General features: G+C 41.3%; 1 long non-coding RNA gene across 1 annotated transcript; it reads left to right on the top strand.

Annotated features, from left to right (window-relative positions):
* Nucleotides 1-547: 547 nt before the first annotated feature.
* LOC111751289 (uncharacterized) lies at nt 548-20,284 on the top strand. The gene is made up of 3 exons (XR_002786374.2): nt 548-2,667; nt 11,686-11,861; nt 19,837-20,284. It is a non-coding gene; the product is annotated as an uncharacterized LOC111751289 (long non-coding RNA).
* The last annotated feature ends 2,180 nt before the right edge of the window (nt 20,285-22,464 follow it).

The raw sequence follows: 22,464 nt of genomic DNA, 5'->3' as shown, positions 1-22,464 counted from the left end.
AAGTTTGGGTTGCTCACTTGTGAAAAGGTGATGACCATTATGTATCTATGTCACAGAGTTGCTGGGAGGATTAAGTGAGATAACATGTCTAAGGGACCTAGCACAGCTCTTGTCATATACCAAAACAAACAACAACAACAACAACAAAACCCACTTCTGTTTATTCGATTGTGGTGCAGTGGTTAAGTACTCGGCTGCAAAAAAAAAAATAAGAGGCTCAAACCAACCAGCCACTTGGCGAGAGAAAGATGTTAAGTCTGCTTCCATAAAGATTTTAGACTTGGAAACCCTATGGTGCAGTTTTACCCTGCCCTATAGGGTCACTGTGGGTCAGGTGAGTCTTGACACATAGTAGGTACTTAGTGAGTGCTATGTTTTTTAGGCACAATATTTCCCAAAAGGATTTTGACAAGGAATTCACTTTTTATTTCATGGAACACATTTTTTAAAAGCCATACAGAGCACTCTGAGTACTCACCTAGCAGAGTCTAACTTAGCTGCTGCTTAGGAAGCTGCACAGATGAGGCAGAACAGAATAAGAGTGGGAAAGCATTCAGGAAAAGAACATTACATGGTGTTTTTGGCAGATGCTGTGAGAAGCCCAATCTCAGCTACTTCTCTGCTAACAGAATCATGATTTTGTTTAAGAAAACACTCTGTCCCACCTCAAGGAATGGATCATTGTTGGTTTAAGTCAATCTTGGCACTCTTTCGCCTTTACTAATCAGCCTTTTTCTCAGCTTCCCTTGCATCTACAGGTAGCCATGAGACCCAGTTCTGTCCAATAATATGTATACAAAAGTCTGGGAGAGGATGGGAAATAATTTGCGTTTAATAAAAGATACAAATGAGTGAAGAGAGCTTGCTAGTGCTACCCCTTATTCGTTCTTCCTGCCTTGGACAGAGATGTGAAGTCTAGAACTATAGCTTCCATTTTGTGATAGTGAGGCAACAAGCATGAGGCCATGAAGCAAACGGTTAAGAATGGTGAAATGCATAGAAAGATACTGAATCTTTAATGACATCGTTGAGCTGACGAACTAGCTCAGGAACCATCTACCTGTAAAAGTCTTGTTGGGGGTGGTAATAAATGTCTGTATGTCTTAGCCACTATTGATCTGGTATTCTGTCACCTAGGGACCAAAGCATCCTAACTGATACAATACTGGTATGAGACCTAATTATATCACTTGCTCTAGGAATTCTTATTAATTAAGCTACAGTTGTGAGTGTTCATATTATGCTAGGCAATTTTGAATTTTTTTTTTTACTGTACTTTAGATGAAGTTTTACAGAACAAACTAGTTTCTCAGTAAACAGTGCACATATTTTTTTATGACATTGGTTAACACCACAACATGTTAACACTCTCCCTTCTCAACCCCGGGTTCCCTATTACCAGTTTTCCTGTTCCCTCCTGCCTTCCTGTCACTGTCCCAGGGCTGGTGCACTCCTTTAGTCTTGTTTTGTTCCATGGGTCTGTTCAATCTTTGGCTGAAGGGTGAACTGCAGGAGTGACCTCATTACTGAGCTGAAAGGGTGTCCGGGGGCCATACTCTCAGGGTTTCTCTGGTCTCTGTCAGGCCAGCAAGTCTGCTCTTTCTTTCTGAGTTAGAATTTTGTTCTACATTTCCCTCCAACTCTGTCTGGCATCCTCTATTGTGATCCCTGTCACAGCAGACAGTGGTGGTAGCCAGGCACCATCTAGTTGTACTGGACTCAGCCTGGTGGAGGCCATGGTAGATGTGGTCCACTAGTCCTTTGGGTTAATACTTCCCTTGTATCCTTAGTTTTCTTCATTCTTGCTTTCTCCCAAAGGGGTGAGACCAGTGGAGTATCTTAGGTGGCTGCTCACAGGCTTTTAAGATCCCAGATGCTACTCACAAAAGTAGAATGTAGAACATATTCTTTATAAACTGTGTTATGCCAAATGGCCTAGATATTCCCCAAGATCATGGTCCCCACAAACCTCAGCCCAGCAATTCAGTCTCTCAGGGAGCTTGGATGTGTCCATGGAACTACCAAGACCTTGCCTTGCACTGGCTTCCCCAGTATTGTGTACAGTCTTACCCTTCACCAAAGTTACCACTTATCTATTGTCTATTTAGTGTTTTTCCATCCCCACCCCTCACCTCCCTCGTAAACATCAAAGGTTGTTTCTTTTTGTATGCGAACCTTGTCATAAGTATTTACGATAGTGGTCTCATGTAATATTTGTCCTTTTGTGATTGACTTACTTCACTCAGCATAATGTCCTCCAGATGCAACCACCTTATGAAACGCTTCACAGATTCATCGATGTTCTTTATTGTTGCATAATATTTCATTGTGTGCATGTACCATGGCTTGTGTAACCATTCATCTGAGGATGGGCATCTAGGTTGTTTCCACCTTTTTGCAATTGTGAACAATGCTGCAATGAACATGGGTGTGCCTATGTCTGTCTGTGTGACGACTCTTACTTCTCTAGGATGTATTCCTAGGAGTGGGATTGCTGGATCATACGGTAGTTCTATTTCTAGCTTTCTAATGAACTATCATTTTCCAAAATTGTATCATTTTGCATTCCCACCAGCAGTGCATAAGTGTTCCAATCTTCCCACAGCCTCTCCAACACATGTTATTTCCTGTTTTACTGATTCGTGCCAGTAATGCCATAGTGAGATGGTAAGTCATTGTGGTTTTGATTTGCATTTCTCTAACGGCTAGAGATCACAAGCATTTCCTCATGTGTCTGTTGGCCACTTGAATGTCTTCTTTGGTGAAGTGTCTACTCATTTCCTTTGCCCATTTTGTAATTGGATTATTTGTGTTTTTGTTGTAGAGATGTTGGATTTTCTTGTAGATTTTAGAAATTAGAACTTTGTCTGATTTTTAATAGCCAATTTTTTTTTCCCAGTCTGTAGGTTCTGTTTTTATTCTTTTGTCGAAATCTTTTGAAGAGTATAAGGGTTTAAGTTTTAGAAGATCCCAGTTATCTAGCTTATTCTCTAGAGTTTGTGTGTTGTTTGTTATGGTCTATGTCCTGTTAAGGCTGTATATTACGGCCTCTAGCGTTGATCCGATTTTTTCTTCTATGAAATCCATGGCTTTTGGCTTTACATTTAGGTCTTTGATCCATTTTGAGTTAGTTTTTGTATATGGTGTGAGGTATGGGTTTTGGTTCTTTTTTTGCAGATGGACACCCAGTTTTGCCAGCACCATCTGTTAAAAAGACTGTCTTTTCCCTGTTTGATGGACTTTGGGCCTTTGATAAAGATCAGGTGACCACAGGTAGATGGATTTACATCTGGGTTCTGTTACATTGGTCAATGTATCTGTTTTTGTACCAGTACCAGGCTGTTTTGACTACCATAGCTTTATAGTAGGTTCTGAGGTCAGGTAGTGCGAGTCCTCCTACTTTCTTCTTCTTCGTCTTCAGTAGTGCTTTACTTATCTGGGGCTTCTTCCCCTTCCATTGAAAGTTAATGATAAGTTTTTCCAACACTTTAAAGAATTTTGTTGGTATTTGAATCAGGATCGCATTGTATTTGTAAATCACTTTGGGTAGAATTGTCATTTTCACAATGTTGAGTCTACCTATCCATGAGCATGATATGTTTTTCCATTTATGTACATCTCTTTTGGTTTCTTGCAGTAGTGTTTTGTAGTTTTCTTTGTATAGGTCTTTTACTTCCCTGGTTAGATTTATTCCTCAGTATTTTATTTTTTTAGGGGCTATTATAAATAATATTGCTTTCCTGATTTCCTTTTCATCATTCTCTCTATTGGTGTATAGAATCCAACTGATTTTGGTATGTATATCTTGTATCCTGTTACTCTGCTCAATCTTTCATTAGTTCCAGTAGTTTTCTCGTGGAGCCTTTTGGGTTTTCTGTGTATAGTATCCAATTTGGATGCCCTTTACTTCTGTTTCTTGCCTTATTGCTCTAGATAGGACTTCCAACATAATGCTAAATAGGAGTGGTGATAAAGGGCATCCTTGTCTTGTTCCTATTCTCAGGGGAATGTTTTCAGCCTCTCTCCATTAAGAATGATGTTGGCTGTTGGTTTTGCATAAATGCCCTTTATTATGTTGTGAAATTTTCCTTCTATACCTATTTTATGGAGAGTTTTTATCAGGAATGGATGTTGGACTTTGTCAAATGCCTTTTCTGTGTCAGTTGAGATGATCATGTGATTCTTTTCTTTTCTTCTGTATATGGTTTTCTCAAAGAAAGGCACTCCCTGAACCAGCATTTTCTCTCTATTCAATCCCATCGTAATGGTTCACAGTAATGGAGCCTGCACAGGCATGGTTGAGAGTGTGGCCTTGAAGCTTGGGTCCAAGTTCTTGCTCAGCCACTTCATTTGGGTTGTTGGGCAAAACTCCTCTAAGACTCCCATGCTTCCTCTGTAAAAAGAAAAAAAAATAGTTCTTGCCTCATAAGGCTGCTGTGAGAATTAAGTGATATGATGCCTGGCACATAATAAGCACTGAATAAGTGTTAGTATTAACCTCACATAAGATAAAGTGACGAGACCAGCTTATTGACATAAAAAGAATATGAGACAGAGAGCAGCACAATCGCCACACTCCTCTCTGATGTCATGGCTCCATCTGGGAACTGGCATACAGAGTTTGTGGGCAGATGCCAAGGCCTATGAGACATGAGGATTAGGGAGAGATGATGAGAAATGAGGATTAGGTGGCTTTAAAATGCAACCTGACCTCAATCCCCAGGCAGAAAATGCTAGGTCATGTACTCTCACCCTAGGTGGCTAGCACCAAAGGGGTGGGCTGCATGGGTCATTTAGCAGTCCAGACATAGGCTGATATGTATTGATTCCTCTCTCCAAAGAATATCCTGGACTATCAGGGTTAGCAGCGATGTCTGGAAGTTATGCTGGAGGGACAGCACAGGAAAGCAGAAAAAGCAGTGGATTTGTGGTCAGGGGGCTTAAGCCCTGGTCCTGCCTCAGGCACTAGCTGGCTGGGGGATTCTGGAAAACTCATCTTCCCTTGCTGTGTTAATTTCCACATCTGTATAATAAGGAGGTGGGGTAGATGATCCTGAAATACATCTCTTCAATTCCAATATTCTATGGTGGTAAAAATATAGCTATCCCTATTTTCCAAATTCCCTGGGGGTGGGAGTAAAACAGAAGATGAAAGCCACCTAAAACAGGTACTGACCAGGGCCAAGCCATGCAGTCTTGGAATTAGCTCCTCACTAGTCTGTGTTTAAAGCCCTGATGGCACAGTAGTTAAGAGCTTGGCTGCTAACCGAAAGGTCGGCAGTTCAAATCCACCAGCTGCTCCTTGGAGTCTCTATGGGGCAGTTCTACTCTGTCCTATTGGGTAGCTATGAGTCGGAATTGACTCAATGGCAATGGGTTTCTTTTTATTTTTAATTTTGGTAATCTGTGTTCACCCTAGAAATAAACTGACTAAAATCCTAACATCAACTAGGATGATAAATACAAAAAAGACCACTAATATCAGGTGTTGGCAAGGATGCAGAGAGACTGGCACTCTATTACTTTGCTGGTGGGAACGTAGATTACTATAACGACATTGTAAAACTCTTTGGCAGTGCCTGCTAAAGCTGAGCCATACATATACTCTATGACACAGCAATTCTACTTCTAGCATTGTCTCCAACAGAAATGCATACCTATGTGCACCAAAAGACATGTACAAGCATGTTCAGAGCAGCACTATATGCCATAGCCCAAAACTGGGAACAGCCCAGATCCAATAGCATGGATACAGAAATCATGGTATATTCATATGATGAAACACCCTATGGCAATGAAAATGACATGAAACACAACCACACATGACACCATGGGTGAATCTTACTAATATAATGTGGAATGAGAGAAGTCGGACACAAATGAAAATATCCTGATTGATTCCACTTATATAAAGTTTAAAAACAGTCAAAATGAATCTGTTGGTGTCAGAATAGCAGTTATCCTTTGGGGAGAATTAGTGATTGGAAGGAGGCACATGAGAGCTTCTGAGGTGCTGATAGTGTTCTATTGTTGTGGCTGCTGGTTACTTGGTGAGCTTACCTTGTGAATATTAATTGAGCTGTACCCTTTTGATTTGTGCGCTTTTCTGGATATACGTCATACTTCAATAAATTTTTAAAAAATGCTGAAATATACAGATCAAGTCTGAGCTTATTTCCCTTCTGAGGAAAGAAAAGAGCCATATTCTTGTGGCAGGTACATATCTTTGTGCTCAACCTTGGAGTGTAAAAATATGTCACTTTCAGTTTTCTAAATTGAACTTCATTTTTATTCTGGGTCCCTCTTCTTCCCCTGCCTCCCACTTCACACACACTCCATCAAGTCAGTGTCTCCCTTCTCCATCTGTCTCCTCTGGATTGTGTCAGAGCTTCAGGGACCTGTATAGGGCAAGAGTGGGGCTGAGGAGGCTGATTCCTGGTGCTATCACCTGGCACCCAGGTGGCACCCACTGGGAGAGCCCTGTTTCAACCTGTATCTGGTGGGTTGCCCATAGAGGCCACTGCTTTGCCCTCTTCTTTCCATCAAAAGGCCTCATTCTGCACACTTAAAATCAAGACCTGACTTATGTATTCTTCTGAAGCATTGAGAGCTGGATGTCTAGATGTACACATGTGGAAGGAAGGAGGAAGAGAGGTAGTGGTTACAGTAGATACCAGCGGAAACCATAGGTCAACATTTAGATATGATCTCCTCACATTCTCATCTGATAAACGTGGTGTTCATCTCAGTAGCCTGTGTCATCTCTTTTATGAGTAGATTTCCCAAAGGAGAAGAAAAAGAGGCTCTGATGGGGTGGAATGGGGTAGAAGGAAGGGACAAGAGAAAGGGTCACTTCCCAAGAGTTCCTGAGAACGTCCGTAGTGCTGGCCTCATCACTCCTCAGGTCCGGATATGAGTCTAGGAAACCTTTGACCAAGTGCCCATGACCTGAGCTCCCTAAGCAAACCACATGTACCTGTGACATATTACTTCCTGTATCATATTGAAATGTGAAATGTGTGTGAAGTCTGTTAAGGTGTCTGTCACCATCTCCACCCATGCTACCCCCCCCCCACCACCACCAGGACTGTGAGCTCCTCCCAGACAGGGACAAAGTCCTATTATTCACTTTTGTATCCACAGACCTAACTCAGGGCCTGGCACAATACAGATGCTCAATGAGTGTTTGTTGGACCAAACTGAGTTGTTTCATCTCTCACTTATAAAAATTGTCTTGTTACATATTTTGCTCAGTCAAGAGCCAATAAGCAAGCCAAACATAGTCTTAGTGATTCTGTAAGTCATATAATCACAGGCTGTCAGAATTGGGGGCATCTTGGAGATTTTCTAATCTAGAAATGGCAAATAGCCAGCATACATACTCACCATTCCCAGTGCTGAACCTGTGGAAGAGATCACTAATCTATCTTGACATTCTTTCTTACTGAGCTTGGATACATTCTCAAAATTTTTCTCAATACATAACTCCAAGTAGCTACTCCGAATTGATCTGAATTGGCACAAAGGATGGAAACAATTTGCTATTTCATGGTGAGTTCAACCCCATTCCTCCCAAGAGATGAGGAAACTGAGATCCAGAGTAAAGAAATGTGTCCAAGATAACACAGTGATGGTGGCAGAGGTAGAAGGAGAATCCTCATCTAATTCCTAGGGCCATGTTTGTTCTGGCCCTGTACCCCAGCGTTTTCCAAAATGTTCCAAAGAAACATGTATCTTTGATACACCATTGCATTAGACACCACTGATTCACATGGTGAGGAAAAACATTAGACTTTCAGTCTTTCTGATCATCAAGGAAAAAAGTTTGTTGGATGCTACAATGTCTTTAGTACTTCAATTCTTCTTTTTCTTAATGAAAGAGTAGGTCCAAGCCCAGAATTTTCTGTAGGCAATGATATCTAGTAGATATCTAGTTAGAATTGCATATCCCCATACTGTTTTCCTATTATTTATGTTTAAGGCTCCTATCTAATCCATCTGCAAAAAAATGAAACAAGGCCCATACCTCACACCATGCACAAAAAATAACTCAAAATGGATCAAAGACCTAAGTATAAAATCTAAAATGATAAAGATCATGGAAGAAAAAATAGGGACAACATCGGGAGCCCTAATACATGGCATAAACAGTATATAAAACATTACTAACAATGCACAAACACCAGAAGAGAAACAAGATAAATGGGAGCTCCTAAAAATCAAACACCTATGCTCATCCAAAGACTTCGTCAAAAGAGTAAAAAGATTACCTACAGACAGGGAAAAAGTTTTTAGCTATGACATTTCTGATCAGCGCCTGATCTCTAAAATCTACATGATACTGCAAAAACTCAACAACAAAAAGACAAATAGCCCAATTAAAAAATGGGCAAAAGATATGAACAGACACACCACCTAAGAAGACATTCGGGCAGCTACCAGATACGTAAGGAAATGCTCATGATCATTAGGCATTAGAGAAATGCAAATTAAAACTACAATGAGAAGTCCACCTCTCTCCAACAAGGCTGGCATTAATCCAAAAAACACAAAATAATAAATGTTAGAGAGGTTGTGGAGAGACTGGAACACTTATACACTGCTGGTTGGGGTGTAAAATGGTACAACCACTTTGGAAATTGATTTGGTGCTTCCTTAAAAAGCTAGAAATACAAGTACCATATGATCTAGCAATTCCACTCCTTGGAATACATCCTAGAGAAATAAGAGCCTTTACACAAACATATATGCACACCCTTGTTCACTGCAGCACTGTTTACAATAGCAAAAAGATAGAAGCAACCAAGGTGCCCATCAACAGATGAATGGATAAATAAATTATGGTATATTCACACAATGGAATACTATGCATCGATAAAGAACAATGATGAATCCGTGAAACATTTCATAACATGGAGGAATCTGGAAGGCATTATGCTGAGTGAAATTAGTCAGTTGCAAAAGGACAAATACTATATGAGACAACTATTATAAGAACTCAAGAAATAGTTTAAACACAGAAGAAAATATTCTTTGAACATTATGAGGGTGGGGAGGGAGGGAGAGAAGTATTCACTAATTAGAGAGTAGATAAGAACTATTTTAAAGAACTATTTTAGGTGAAGGAAAAGACGACACACAATTCAGAAGAGGTCAGCACAACTGGACTAAACCAAAAGCAAAGAAATTTCTTTAATACAACTGAAAGCTTTGAAGGCCAGCGTAGCAGGGGCAGGGGTCTGGGGACCATGGTTTCAGGGGACATTTAGGTCAACTGACATAATAACATCTATTAAGAAAACATTCTGCATCTCACCTTGGTGTCCGAGGTCTTAAATGCTAACAAGCTGCCATCTGAGATGCACCAATTGGTCTCAACTCACCTGGAGCAAAGGAGAATGAAGAACACCAAAGACACAAGGTCATTATGAGCCCAAGAGACAGAAAGGGCCACATGAACCAGAGACTACATCAGCCTGAGACCAGAAGAACTAGATGGTGCTCAGCTACAACCGATGACTGTCCTGACAGGGAACACAACAGAAAACCCCTGATGGAGCAGGAGAGCAATGGGATGCAGACCTCAGATTCTCGTAAAAGGACTAGACTTAATGGTCTGACTGAGATTAGAAGAACCCCGGTGGTCACAGTCCCCAGATCTTCTGTAAGCCCAAGACTGGAACCATTCCTAAAGCCAACTATTCAGAGAGGGATTGGACTGGACTGTAAGAAAATGATACTGGTGAGTAGTGAGCTTCTTGGCTCAAGTAAACATATGAGAGTATGTGGTCAGCTCCTGTCTCGAGGGGAGATGAGAAGTCACAGGGGGACAGAAGCTGGCTGAATGGACACGGGGAATACAGGGTAGAGAGAAGGAGTGTACTGTCTCATTAGGGGGAGAGCAACTAGGAGTACACAGCAAATTGTGTATAAATTTTTGCATGAGAGACTGACTTGATTTGTAAACTTTCACTGAAAGCACAATAGAAAATAAAAAAAAAAAAAAAAGATTCCTATGCAGTTATGACACATTTTCCACATGTGGTAGTAACGAAATCTTTTTTTAAAAAATAACTTACTGTTTTTAAATGTTACTAAAGTCAGTGTAAAGAAAACTGGTAAATAGTAGTATACGTAGAACACAAATGCAACAAAAACCAAACCGAAACAAAAATAAATAAATAAAGCTAGGGAAATACTGTGTAGTACCCCGCAAGCATCCTTATTCAGGACTCCTTGCTAGATACTTTCCTCTATAAGACAAATAATGTTTTTCCCCTTTCTCTACTCCCTCACAGTATTTCCTTCTGCTTTATCTTCTGTCTCTTAGGTTTTCCTGCTGCTTCCAGCCAGCTCCCTCCCCAGGTTCTCACCAGCCAGCCTCCTTGCCGCCCCAGTTGCTAGACTCTGTCATTTTCAGCATAGCTCCTTCCATCTGCCAGAACCCAGTCCAAGTCTGCCTTTCTGCAAACCATATGGCCTGGCAGACAAGGCGGGCTCAATGTTAAGAGTTGAAAGCAAATCCAGCTTACCCCACAGCCTCTCTTCTTGGCAAGGGAGGAGGCACATCTTGCTGTTCTGTCTTTCCTACTATTAGCCTGAGAAAGGCAGGCCTCAGCGAGCCCCACAGTGCTAGGTCCTGCCTGACCCCACCTCATCTGGACTCCTGCTGCCTCCCTCCTCCACAGGGAGTATTCTTAGACCTTCCTGGGCCCTCTGTTGGAAAGGAGCATTTGGTGCTCCTTGTTGGATGAGCTTCAAGCTGACGAACTGTCTCAGATCAGGAAGGGATGGGCTGCCCAGCCTCGCTCATTGTTCAGGGCAGTGAAAGCCCATGAAGGCTGGCCAGAGATGGAACAAGGGTCTCAGGACCAGATAGGCTAAGGCACCAGCACTCACAGTCCCTGATGTTGCCTCCTGGTAAACAAGGCAGATGATCCTGGAAGTCAGCATTCCCATGTGTCTTCTCCCAGTGGACAAGGCAAGAAAAAGCCACATCAGCCCATCACAGAGAAAGACAAGGAGAGAGAGAAGGAGGAAGAGTGAAAGGGAAAAGGAGGGGAGTAAGGGAAAAGAGGAAGGCGGTTGGATCCACACATGACTAGGAATCGTTTTCTGAGACCAAATATAAGGTGTTTGTCTTAGTTTCTTAGTGCTGCTGTAACAAAAGTACCACAAGTGGATGGCTTTAAAGAACAAAAATTTATTTTCTTATAGTTCAGGAAGCTAGAAATCTGAATTCAGTGTATGGCTCTAGGGGCAGGTCCTTCTTTGTCTATTTCAGCTTCAAGTAGCCAGCAATCCATGGAGTTCCTGGGCTTGTAGATTCATCTGGCTCCGTCATCATCAGATAGAGTTGGTATTCCCCTGTATGTGCTTGTTTCAGTCTAATCTGCTCTTTTTATAACTCAGAAGTGATTAGATTTAGGACACACCCTACACTGACATGGACTCAATTAAATATCAAAGAAACCTCTATTCCCAACCAGGATGGGATTACAACCACAGGCACAGGGGTTAGGTTTCCAATACAAATTTTGGGGAGACATGATTCAATCCATAATACTATCATAAAAGGGCATCCCCCCATAAGTGGGTATGACTGCACCATACATAAAGGCTCTCTGATGGTAGTAAAAAGTACTGAGTCCTACCAGTATTTACTGAGTGACTACTGCACGGTAGGTGCTGGAGCTCCAGCAGTACACAAGATGAAGAAGGTCATGGCCCTCCTGGAGCTGACATTCGAATGGTGTAATAGAATTATGGCAAGCACATGGGAACAGAAATCGGACTACCCGCATTTTAAGCCTGCTCTACTGCACCTCAGCTGTGTGACCTTGGGTATCCACTTAAGGCAAGTAAGTATCCTCATCTGTAAAATGGGAATAAAGTAACTCAAATGGTCTTGGTAAGGTTTCAAAGATATAATTAATATACAGTGTGCTGGGTGTGTGGTGATATCTCTTTGTGGTTTTCTTTTTATGTGCTTATTTGCCAGTTTTTTATCTTTTTTTGGTGAAGTGCCTATTCAAAATTTTTGCAATTTTTTTATTGGGTTGTTTGTCTTATTACTGAGCAGTAAGAGGTCTTTATATATTCTGGATGCAAGCCCTTTATCAGTTGCAAATATTTCCCTAGATTGTGGCTTGTCTTTTCACTTACTTAACAGTGTCTTTCAAAGAGTAAAAGTTCTCAATTTTTATGAAGTTCGATTTATCAGTTTTCTTCTCTTTCATGGATTGTGCTTTTGATATCATATCTAGGAAATCCTTGCTTAATTTATTTAAGAATAAGATCCATTTTAAGTTAATTTTTGTGCGTGGTGTCAGGTAAGAGTCAGCATTCATTGTTTTTCATGTTGATAACAAATTGTTTATAATCCCCTTTTTACAGAATAAAAAAAATGAGGCCCAAGGAGGCTGAGTAAGAAGCCCAAAGTCTCACAGTTTACAAATGGTTGAGCCACATTTGAACTCAAGTCTCCTGATTCCAAATAAAGTGTTGTTTGTATGTCTCCTTTCCAAAACAAAAAACCAAATTCGCTGCCGTCGAGTCGATTCTGACTCATAACGACCGTATAGGACAGAGCAGAACTGCCAGATAGAGTTTCCAAGGAGGGCCTGGTGGATTTGAACTGCCAACCTCTTGGTTAGCAGCCATAGCACTTAACCACTACGCCACCAGGGTTTCCATGTCTCCTTTACTGCCTAAAAAAACCCAAAACCAAACCAACTGCCATCAAGTCAGTTCTGACTCGTAGTGACCCTATAGGACAAAGTAGAACCGCCCCATAGAGTTTTCATGGAGTATCTGGTGGATTCGAACTGCTGACCTTTTGGTTAGCAGCCACTGCTCTTAACCAGTACACCACTGAGGTTTCCAATAGAACTGTGTCAGAAGTGGGATTCGAACTGACATCTTCATCTGGAGACCAGAAATCCCAAGTTTGGGAAGCGAAAGCTTGAGTCCGGTGCCTTAAACCACTGGGCCAACATTTTCTTTAAAGTAGTAATAAGAGCCAGGTTTGGTGGCAGGCAAACCTCATTTCAAGTCCTGGTTCCACCACTTCCCTTGGGCAAGTTATTTAGACCTTGCAAGCCTCTGTTTGTTCATCAGCAAAATGAGGCTAATAAGAGTACAGGTAGTCCTCGACTTACAATGGGGTTCCATTCCAAGGACTTCATCATAGGAAGGTTCTGTTGTAAGTTGAATACCTTGTTTTTGTTTTTTAATTTGTCTTTGGGGGTTGAAAACATTACATATAAATTTACAGATATATATATTTTTAAACCTTGAATATTTACTGATTCTGTACATTAACCCACTTATGTCTCAAACGTGTTTTCTTTTTCTCTCGTTCGAAAATTTACGTACACCTTGCTATATACTCCTAATTGCTCTCCTCCTAATGAGACAGCACACTCCTTCCCTCCACTCTCTCTTTTCGTGTCCATTCCACCAGCTTCTGACCCCCCTCTGCCCTCAAATCTCCCCTCCAGATAAGAGATGCCGACATATTCTCACATGTCTACTGGATCCAAGAAGCTCATTCTTCACCAGCATCATTTTCTATCCTATTGTCCAGTCCAGTCCCTGTCTGAAGAGTTGGATTTGGGAGTGGTTCCTGTCTTGGGCTAACAGAAGGTCTGGGGACTGTGACCACTGGGGTCCTTCTAGTCTCAGACCATTAAGTCTGGTCTTTTTATGAGAATTTGGGGTCTGCATCCCACTGCTCTCCTGCACCCTCAGGGGTTCTCTGTTGTGTTCCCTGTCAAGGCAGTCATCGGTTGTAGCCAGGCACCATCTAGTTCTTCTGGTCTCACACTGATGTAGTCTCTGGTTTATGTGGTCCTTTCGGTCTCTTGGGCTTGTAATTACCTTGTGTCTTTGGTGTTCTTCATTCTTCCTTGCTCCAGGTGGGTTGAGACCAACTGATGCATCTTAGATGGCAGCTTGCTAGCATTTAAGACCCCAGATGCCACTCTCCAAAGTGGGATGCAGAAAGTTTTCTTAATAGATTTTAATATGCCAATTGACTTAGATGTCCACTGAGACTGTGGTCCCCAAACCCCTGCACCTCTATGCTGGCCTTCAAAGCATTCAGTTTATTCAGGATACTTCTTTGCTTCTGGGTTAGTCCAGTTGTGCTGACCTCTCCTGTATTGTGTGTTGTCTTTCCCTTCACCTAAAGTAACTCTTATCTACTATCTAATTAGTGAATACTCCTCTCCCTCCCTCCCTCTCTCCCCTGTCTCATAACCATCAAAGAATATACTCTTCTCTGTTTAAACTATTTCTCAAGTTCTTATAATAGTGGTCTTATACAATATTTGTCTTTTTGCAACTGACTAATTTCGCTCAGCATAATGCCTTCCAGAATGCTCCATGTTATGAATTGTTTCACAGATTCATCACTGTTCTTTATCAATGAGTAGTATTCCATTGTGTGACTATGTCATAATGTATTTATCCGTTCATCCATTGATGGGCACTTTGGTTGCTTCCATCTTTTTGGTATTGTAAACAGTGCTGCAATGAATGTGGGTGTAAATATATCAGTTCGTGTAAAGGCTCTTATTTCTCTAGAATATATTCCAAGGAGTGGGATTGCTGAATACATGGTAGTTCTAGTTCTAGATTTTTAAGGAAGTGCTGAATCGATTTCCAAAGTGGTTGTACCGTTTTACATTCCCACCAGCAGTATGTAAGTGTTCCAATCTCTCCATAGCCTCTCCAACATTTATTATTTTGTGTTTTTTGGATTAATGCCAGCCTTGTTGGAGTGAGATGAAATCTCATTGTAGTTTTGATTTGCATTTCTCTAGTGGTTAATGATTGTGAGCATTTCCTCATGTATCTGTTAACTACCGGAATGCCTTCTTTAGTGAAGTGCCTGTTCATATCTTTTGCCCATTTTTTAATTGGGTTATTTGTCTTTTTATAGTTGAGTTTTTGCAGCATCATGTAGATTTTAGAGATCAGGAGCTGATCAGAAACATCATAGCTAAAAACTTTTTCCCACTCTGTAGGTAATCTTTTTACTCTTTTGGTGAAGTCTCTGATGAGCATAGGTGTTTGATTTTTGGGGAGTTCCCAGTTATCTAGCTTTTCTTCTGCATTGTTAGTAATGTTTTATATACTGTTTATGCCATGTATTAGGGCTCCTAACATGATCCCTATTTTTTCTTCCATAATCTTTATCATTTTGGGCTTTATATTTAGGTCTTTGATCCATTTTGGGTTCATTTTTGTGCATGGTGTGAGGTGTGGGTCTTGTTTCATTTTTTTGCAGATGGATATCCAGTTACGCCAGCACTGTTTGTTAAAAAGACTGTCTTTTCCCCATTTAACTAATTTTGGGCCTTTGTCAAATATCATCTTCTCATATGTGGATGGATTTATATCTGGATTCTCAATTCTGTTCCATTGGTCTATGTATCTGTTGTTGTACCAGTACCTGTCTGTTTTGACTACTGTGGTGGTATAGGTATAATAGGTTCTAAAATCAGGTAGAATGAGGCCTCCCACTTTGTTCTTTTTTTCAGTAATGCTTTACTTATCCAGGGCCTCTTTCCCTTCCATGTGAAGTTGGTGATTTGCTTCTCCATCTCATTAAAAAATGCCGTTGGAATTTGTATCGGAATTGCATTGTATCTATAGAAAACTTTTGATAGAATAGACATTTTTACAATGTTAAGTCTTCCTATCCATGAGCAGAGTACGTTTTTCCACTCGTGTAGGTCTCTTTTGGTTTCTTGCTGAAGTATTTTGCAGTTTTCTTTTTATAAGTTTTTTACGTCTCTGGTAAGATTTATTCCTAAGTATTTTATCTTCTTGGGGGCTACTATAAATGGTATCAATTTGGTGATTTCCTCTTTGATGTTCTTTTTGTTGGTGTAGAGGAATCCAACTGATTTTTTATGTTTATCTTGATCCTGATTCTCTGCTGAACTCTTCTATTAGTTTCAGTAGTTTTCTGGAGGATTCCTTAGGGTTTTCTGTGTAGAAGATCATGTCATCTACAAATAGAGATACTTTTATTTCTTCCTTACCAATATGGATGCCCTTTATCTAGCCTAATTGCTCTGGTTAGGTCTTCCAGCACAACGTTGAATAAGAGTGTTGATAAAGGGCATCAACTGCTTTATCTGTGTGTTCCTTGGCTTGTTTGCATACTGCCTGATTTCCTTCCTGATGTCTTGAAGGGTTCTGTATGTTAATCTTTTGTGTTTTGCCTCCAGTAATTCTAGGAAGGCACTTTTATCTAGAAGATCCCTTGATTCTTTGTTTTGAGAGCTTGTTGAGGTGATCATGGTCTGTTTCTTTATGTGACCTGATATTGACTGTTGTCTCTGAGCCATCTGTAAGTTATTGTATTAGTTTATTTTATGTTTGCCTACTGTATCCACTATATCACAGCTTCTTGCTTTGTTTTGTTTTGATATTCCCAAATGGGTTGTTTGAGTGAGCTAGCTTGATTATTTTCACCTTTAGAGCTCTGACATCTCGTCACCAGATGGGTAGAGCTGCTATCAGGTATATCAGTCTAGGAGGCCATTCACTTTTCTTGTATGAATTCAGCTCAGGTGTCCAGGTAGGTGATCATCAAGTGTGTGGTACAGGCTCTGTCCTACAGTGTTAGAGGGGTAGGAGCAATATGTGTAGGCACCAGTATCTGGTTGCAGCAGGGGGTCACGCTCTGAACAAGGCAGGGGGCTCAGAATCATCCCCCAGGTGTTTCTGAGGAAAGCGCATCCCTCTTCCCTACAGCATACAGGTGGGTGGGTTCTGCAGATGGACTATGGGCACCCAATGTTTTTTGTTGTAAGTACTGAGAGGTGCCACTTATCCTTGGACCCCTGTCGTGAGCGGCTGGGTGACCTGAGTGGAGTCACTAGTCCCTGGGCCCCTGTTGTGGGTAGGTGAGGACCCTGTTTAACAGGCAAAGCAGTGTCAAAGATCAAACACCCACCTCTCCACCGCACAGCTGAGACAGTTGCAGTCTGCCAACAAGGGCCTATTCTCCTGAAACAGGCCCACACAGGTCCTTGCAGTGGGGAAAGTTATTCAAAGTGTATGGTCCATTTATGCCCGGACAGGAGCTGCTTCTGATCTGAGCTCCCCAGGTTCATGGAGCTGGCAAATTATCTTTTCCCACAATTGCGAATTTATTCTTTCTCCAGTGCCGGGAGGATGGCTCCAGGCGCTCAACAGGGCCTATCTCAGTCCCAGGGAAATCAACAGCCACTGAAGCTGGCTAGGGCGCGGGGGCACAGTAAAATATATGCAAGTACTTAGCTTCTGCTGAGAGCACCATTCTTGTTTGGTTCCAGAGGTATAAGTAGGCTGTGCAGCTGGCTGCTTCTTCCTGTGGAAACTGAGGCTAAATGCTACTTCCAGCCAGCCACAGCCACTCCCAGGAATGGTGCCTAAGAGATCCCAGTGGTTCAGGTCCAGCAACTCCTCTCCGCTTCTGAACTGCCTCTCTCTCCCTGTGCTGCTCAGTCTGTTTTCTAACTTTGCCTTTGATGTTCTGGGCTCCTAGGTTGTCATAAATATAATCATTACCCTTGCTTTTTTGGGTCGTTGTTGTAAGAGGATTCAGAGGAAATGTCTGGCTCTTCTACCATCTTGGCCCTGCCTCTACAAATATATTTGAATACGTACATATATACATAAAAAAAATACACAAAGCATAAAACTACTCTGATGATGAAGAAGAGTTGGATAATATTGGCATTTTGTCAGTTGTAGGAATTCTGCTTGTGGAAGGTTCTGGATCATCTGGATTATCCCTGAGAATGAGGATGACATTTCTTGTTAGATGGTTAGTGAGGGTTGTCTGTATGATTCTTTTCATTTATTCTTCACATATTTCACGGTATCATCTCACTGCTTCCCCAATCTGCCTACTGACTTTAACAAAGTGATTAGCATTTGGGTCCTCTTTTCAAGCAACTGAAGCCCCTGATTTAGTTTAGAAAAAACTCCAGCTAATCCTTTCACTGTAAAATTTTTTGACAACTTCTCTCTTTCCCCTTCTTCATTATTTCTTTCTTCTTCAGCATTTCTTTCCTCTTCAAAATCCATTAAGTCCTGATCCATCAATTCCCATTCTTGGTGATCTATGAGCTGTTCCACATCAGTGATATCAAGTTCTAAATTCAGCAGTCTTGCCATATGGATGATTTTCCCACCCATCTCTTCCATCATACTATCCTGATTAAATGCTTGGAGTGTGTTCACATAACTCAGCAATTTTTTCTACATCCCCTGCATGTGTTTTCCCATAACTTCCTCCCAAGAAGATGCAATGCTCCAAATACACTGAAGAATTCTTCCAGAAACCCCTTAATGTTACCATACTGCCATCCGTTGCAGCTCTTGCCTGAGCAAACATAGTTCTTAGTTAGTATGCCTTGAAGGTGGTGACTACACCTTGATCCATAGGCTGAATCACAACTGTCATATTGGGAAGTAGATACACCATTGTCACATTTTGATTTAGATCATCTATGTGAGGAGGATGTCCTGGGGCATTATCAAGCAGCAGCAAAAGCTTGAAAGGAACGTTCTTTTTAAGGCAGTAGGTGTGCACTTCTGGGATGAAACAATTTAAAAACCAGTCTTCAAATAACATAATTATCATCCAGGCCCTGGCAGCTTATTTTTGTCAATGTTTTTGAGTGCTCGTGGTAGGGGGGAGGGTTCAGAATGGTAAACAAGAAAAAGTTTTAATTTATATCCAGCAGCATTTCCTCCAAACAGCAGCATGACTCTGTCTTTTAATGCCTTGAAATTAGGCATTAACTCGACCTCTTTGTGAATATAGCCCTGTAGTACATATTGCTAAAAATGATAAGATGTACAAAAAAGACGTGTGGTCATAAGTGCTATTCACAGTACCTTGAATACATTGTAAATCGGAAGCTACTCATACCTACCTCATAAGGTTGTTGTGAGTGCTATTTGAAATAATGCATAGTGAGTGCTTAGCACAGACCTGGCATGGTTCAAACTGGTAGGTGTGGTGGGATGGCTGTTAACATGTCTGCAGCCCTTTCCTTGACCTTCTTGTACTCCAAACTGAAACAGCAGATGAAGATTTGAAAATGGGTAAATGAAGTAAAGGGGAGGATACTGTCTATCATAATAATCCACTGGAGTTATAATACATGATTTGGTTGAACTTAGCAATAGATGGAATATTTGTGTCATAGACATTTCATACTGAAGCTACTTTAGCAGTTCCTCCCATCCTCATCCCCCAAGCAAGAGGTACAAAAGGGAGAGATTAGAAGCTGTAGCAGACCTGCTCTAAGATGGCTTCCAAATATCCCTGTTCCCCTATTCATGCCCTTCTGTAGTGTCTTCTGCTTGAAGATGGGTGGGATCTGTGGCCAGATTCAGCCAAAGGCAATCAGATGTCACTTCCACAGTTTGCAACACAAGTCTTGTAAAAAAGACTTTTTTGTAGGAAGCAATGGCTGTGTTCGGGAGGCCCATGAGACAAGGAACTGAGGGCGATCTTCGGCCAACAACCAGCTAGGATCTGGGCTTGGCCTCCCCCTGACAACTAGCAAGAAAAAGGCCCTCAGTCCAATAGGCCACACGGAACTGAATTCTGCCAACAGCTTGGAAGCAGATCCTTCCCCAGTGGAACCTTGAGATGAGTCTACCATCCTAGTCGATGGTGCTTTAATTGAAGCCATGTGAGAGACATTAGAACCAGATATGCAGCTATGCCATCCTGAACTCCTAACCCAAAGAAACTGTGAGATAATAAATATGTGCCTTTTTAAGTCACTAAATTTGTGGTAATTTGTTTTGTAGAAATACATAACTAATACAGAAGCCAAAATGAAGAAGACACAGAGCACTGGAGAGAAGAGCAAAGGAGGTGAAAGAAGTAGAGGACTAAGAGGGGAGGGACTTCCTGTATGCCCATCTGAGGCATCTCCCCTATCCTTGTAAATATCCTCAGTGACCCAGGTGAAACTCCAGCAGCCCTATGACTTTTCTGATCACTCTTAGGTAATAAAAGTTCTATCATTATCTTAAATAGCAAACTTTGTTTCATTTTGGTAGTTGTGATACCTGATGTCGTTGTTATGCAGTTAGTTGCCATCAAGTCAGCTATGACTCATGACAACCTTATGTATAAAACCAAAGCCAAACCTGTTGCTGTAGAGTAGATTCCAATTCATAGCAACCCTATAGGACAGAGTAGAACTGCCCTGTAGGGTTTCCAAGGAGTAGATGGTGGATTCAAACTGCTGGCCTTTTGGTTAGCAGCCATAGCTCTTAACCACTACACCACCAGGGCTCCAAACTTATGTATAACAGAATGAAATGTTTCCTGGTCCTGCACCATATCCATGATCTTTGATATGTTTGAGCCCATTATTGAGGCTATTGCATCAATCTATGTCATTGAAGGCTTTCCTCATTTTCGATGACCCCCTATTTCACAAACATGATGTCGTTTTCTACCAGTTGGTTTTCCTTGATGATGCATCCAAAGTAAGCAAGAGAAGTCTCACCATCCTTGCTTCTAAGGAGCATTGCAGTTGTATTTCTTCTAAGACTGATTTGTTCATTCTTCTGGTAGTCCACAGTATATTCAGAATTCTTTGCCAACACCAAAATGGAGAAAAAAATTGAAGTTGATAAGGGTTTCTTTCTATTTGGATCAACAGTCAACGTTCATGGAAGCAGCAGCCAAGAAATCAATTGATGGATTGGGCAAATCTGCTGCAAAAGACCTCTTTAAATTTCTAAAAATCAAAGAAGTCACTGTGATGACTCAAGTGGGCCTGACCTAAGCCATGCTCTTTTTAATTGCCTTATAATACATGTGAAAGCTGGACAATGAAAAAAGAAGATAGAAGAAGAGTTGTATTAAAATCAAACTTCAAATGAAACTGAAAGTTTCCTCTTTCCTTCAGGTAGGTCTAACCTCAGGCTGGCCTCCTGCCTCCTGAGCAGGGAATTGGGTTAGCCTTTAATTTCTTTCTCTACTTCTTCCTCAGCTTGCTAACCATGGCTTCTGGTTTCTCCACTGTTGGAGATGAGATGAGATGAATGGAAAAAGATAAGAAAAGTGCTTGCTTGTCTGGTGCTGTTGTAAGATGACTCTGGGCTCTCTGGGCCTGACAGGTGTTTGAAGCTGACACTGTATATTCTGAGCACTTTGAGGTTCTTCAGCAACTCTCCTGTTGTGTCCTCTGTCTGCCATTCCTGGGATACAGGTGAAAGCTCTCCCAATTGTTCTACTGAGCCTCAGTTTGCTTCCTGAAGGGCCGTATCATATAGACTCTCTCTGTTGGGGTAACTTGCCTTCTGACAGATGTCCTCTTGGGCAGGATTCCTTTTAAAACAGTCCCATACTACCATACCTACCATGAATCCTACATCTGGTCTGCAGTATTCATGAATCTTTCAACTGCCAATGGAGGGGAGAACAGTTACTCCCCAGCATAGCAGCTTCCTTGCTTCTGCCGTGCTATCTATAGTAGAAATCCTCGAGGTTTCTCAAACGTGTATCAAACATTAGTCTGTCATGCTCACCTCCATCTCCAGGGGACATATATCAGCTTGGCAAGTGATCTTCTGATAATGCTTTCTCCCTAAACTTGAAGTCGGGGGTAGGCTTACCAAATAGCAGCATATCAATCCAAAAGCAGATCATTAAATTTTTTCTTTTTTCAAAATCCACTCATGACTGTTTTATGCCTTGAAATTGTATTCACACTTCTTCCATGTCTTTTTGTGGCTTGATACCTCTTTCTTTTTATAACTGAACCATACTCCATTGTATGGATGTTTGTTTATTCATTCACCTATCAAAGGACATCTTGACTGCTTCCAGTTTTCAGCAATTATGAATAAATTGCTATAAACATTTATGTGTAGGTTTTATATGAACATATGTTTGCAATTCATTTGGGTAAATATCTAGGAGCATGACTGCTGGATTGTATGGTAAGCCTATAACTTAAGAAACTGCCAAATTGTCTTCCAAAGTGGTTGTACCATTTTGCATTCCCACCAGCAATGAATGAGGGTTCTCATTGCTTCTTACCCTCGCCAGCATTTGGTGTGGTCAGTGTTTTGGATTTGAGCCATTCTATTAGGTATGTGGTATACTAGATATTAGATATGTGGAACCCTGGTTGCACAGTGGTTAAGAACTTTGCTGCTAACCAGAAGGTTGGCAGTTTAAATCCACCAGCCACTCCTTGGAAACTCTATGGGACAGCTCTACTCCGTCCTATAGGGTCACTATAAGTCAGAATTAACTTGATGGCAACAGGTTTGGTTTTTTTGGTTTTATTAGATATGTAGCAGTATCTAATTGTTGTTTTAATTGCAATTTGCTCATGACATATGATGCTGAAGCACTTGGGTGCTAACTGAAGGGTCAGTGGTTCAAACCAGCTTCTCTATGGGAGAAACTTG

This window comes from Loxodonta africana, chromosome 2 (assembly GCF_030014295.1).
Source record: "Loxodonta africana isolate mLoxAfr1 chromosome 2, mLoxAfr1.hap2, whole genome shotgun sequence".
NCBI lineage: Eukaryota > Metazoa > Chordata > Mammalia > Proboscidea > Elephantidae > Loxodonta > Loxodonta africana.
This window is presented reverse-complemented; position numbering and strand designations above follow the sequence as displayed.